Here is a 2,885-nt window from a genome sequence, read left to right as displayed (position 1 = left end):
TCGAACGTCCGACGGAGTAGCACATCCGTCCATTATTTGCTAATAACTCGATAAATAATAATTGTAGCGAGTTTGGTGTTATGATATATATTGTTAGAAACCGTCTATATTACAGTGATATCACGTCGAAAATCGTCTAGGACCGATACGGAAAAAGTTTCCTCTTAGCGGTGGGACTTAGAAAAATTTCCAGAGTTTTGTCGACGGAGTAGCACATCCGTCCATTATTTGCTAATAACTCGATAAATAATAATTGTAGCGAGTTTGGTGTTATGATATATATTGTTAGAAACCGTCTATATTACAGTGATATCACGTCGAAAATCGTCTAGGACCGATAGGGAAAAAGTTTCCTCTTGGCGGTGGGACTTAGAAAAATTTTCGTCGAACGTCCGACGGAGTAGCACATCCGTCCATTATTTGCTAATAACTCGATAAATAATAATTGTAGCGAGTTTGGTGTTATGATATATATTGTTAGAAACCGTCTATATTACAGTGATATCACGTCGAAAATCGTCTAGGACCGATACGGAAAAAGTTTCCTCTTGGAGGTGGGACTTAGAAAAATTTTCGTCGAACGTCCGACGGAGTAGCACATCCGTCCATTATTTGCTAATAACTCGATAAATAATAATTGTAGCGAGTTTGGTGTTATGATATATATTGTTAGAAACCGTCTATATTACAGTGATATCACGTCGAAAATCGTCTAGGACCGATACGGAAAAAGTTTCCTCTTGGCGGTGGGACTTAGAAAAATTTCCAGAGTTTTGTCGACGGAGTAGCACATCCGTCCATTATTTGCTAATAACTCGATAAATAATAATTGTAGCGAGTTTGGTGTTATGATATATATTGTTAGAAACCGTCTATATTACAGTGATATCACGTCGAAAATCGTCTAGGACCGATAGGGAAAAAGTTTCCTCTTGGCGGTGGGACTTAGAAAAATTTTCGTCGAACGTCCGACGGAGTAGCACATCCGTCCATTATTTGCTAATAACTCGATAAATAATAATTGTAGCGAGTTTGGTGTTATGATATATATTGTTAGAAACCGTCTATATTACAGTGATATCACGTCGAAAATCGTCTAGGACCGATACGGAAAAAGTTTCCTCTTAGCGGTGGGACTTAGAAAAATTTCCAGAGTTTTGTCGACGGAGTAGCACATCCGTCCATTATTTGCTAATAACTCGATGAATAATAATTGTAGCGAGTTTGGTGTTATGATATATATTGTTAGAAACCGTCTATATTACAGTGATATCACGTCGAAAATCGTCTAGGACCGATAGGGAAAAAGTTTCCTCTTGGCGGTGGGACTTAGAAAAATTTTCGTCGAACGTCCGACGGAGTAGCACATCCGTCCATTATTTGCTAATAACTCGAAGAATAATAATTGTAGCGAGTTTGGTGTTATGATATATATTGTTAGAAACCGTCTATATTACAGTGATATCACGTCGAAAATCGTCTAGGACCGATAGGGAAAAAGTTTCCTCTTGGCGGTGGGACTTAGAAAAATTTTCGTCGAACGTCCGACGGAGTAGCACATCCGTCCATTATTTGCTAATAACTCGATAAATAATAATTGTAGCGAGTTTGGTGTTATGATATATATTGTTAGAAACCGTCTATATTACAGTGATATCACGTCGAAAATCGTCTAGGACCGATACGGAAAAAGTTTCCTCTTAGCGGTGGGACTTAGAAAAATTTCCAGAGTTTTGTCGACGGAGTAGCACATCCGTCCATTATTTGCTAATAACTCGATGAATAATAATTGTAGCGAGTTTGGTGTTATGATATATATTGTTAGAAACCGTCTATATTACAGTGATATCACGTCGAAAATCGTCTAGGACCGATAGGGAAAAAGTTTCCTCTTGGCGGTGGGACTTAGAAAAATTTTCGTCGAACGTCCGACGGAGTAGCACATCCGTCCATTATTTGCTAATAACTCGATAAATAATAATTGTAGCGAGTTTGGTGTTATGATATATATTGTTAGAAACCGTCTATATTACAGTGATATCACGTCGAAAATCGTCTAGGACCGATACGGAAAAAGTTTCCTCTTAGCGGTGGGACTTAGAAAAATTTCCAGAGTTTTGTCGACGGAGTAGCACATCCGTCCATTATTTGCTAATAACTCGATAAATAATAATTGTAGCGAGTTTGGTGTTATGATATATATTGCTAGAAATCGTCTATATTACAGTGATATCACGTCGAAAATCGTCTAGGACCGATACTTAAAAATTTTCCTCTTATTTGTGGGACTTAGAAAAATTTTCAAAGTTCGGTGAATTATGAAAAGTTGGTTATTTTGTGTAAAATAATATAGAAATGTTAAAATTTATTATATTTTGTGAAAAAAATTTTTATACTTTTTTCGCTCTAAGTTCCAACAGCCCCGCCGGGAGGTCTGTTGCCGCGGCGGTTTGCGGCCATAAGCGCGCGTGCTATTGACCGCGCGGCGCCGGCGTCCCGGCCGGCCGTTCGGTATCTATAAGAGAGTCGACGGTTCGGTCGAGTCGGTCGGTGCAGCGCGCGTCTGTGGCTATTCTACGATCTCGGTCGAGAAGCAGTCATGGGCGCCTCGAGACTTCGGTCTTGACTGTTTCGTACCGTGCTTCGTATCGAATTATTCTCTACACAGCATTGCCACGGGTCGGTGTCCTAGACCGAATGGCCCTTATGTGGCGAGCCTTCCCTTAGTGGAGGTTGGTGACTTGTATTCACTTTTGTGTTTACTCGTACTAACTGAGCATCAACTCTTATGTCCGAGCGACTAAGGTATGAAAAAGAGAAAATAGAGTTAAAGAGAAAAAAAATTCTGTCTTTTAAAGACAGAATAAAGAGAAAAATTCGTTAAA

Source organism: Halictus rubicundus, unplaced genomic scaffold, assembly GCF_050948215.1.
Source record: "Halictus rubicundus isolate RS-2024b unplaced genomic scaffold, iyHalRubi1_principal scaffold0756, whole genome shotgun sequence".
Taxonomy (NCBI): Eukaryota; Metazoa; Arthropoda; class Insecta; order Hymenoptera; family Halictidae; genus Halictus; species Halictus rubicundus.
Note: the sequence above shows the minus strand (reverse complement) of the source record.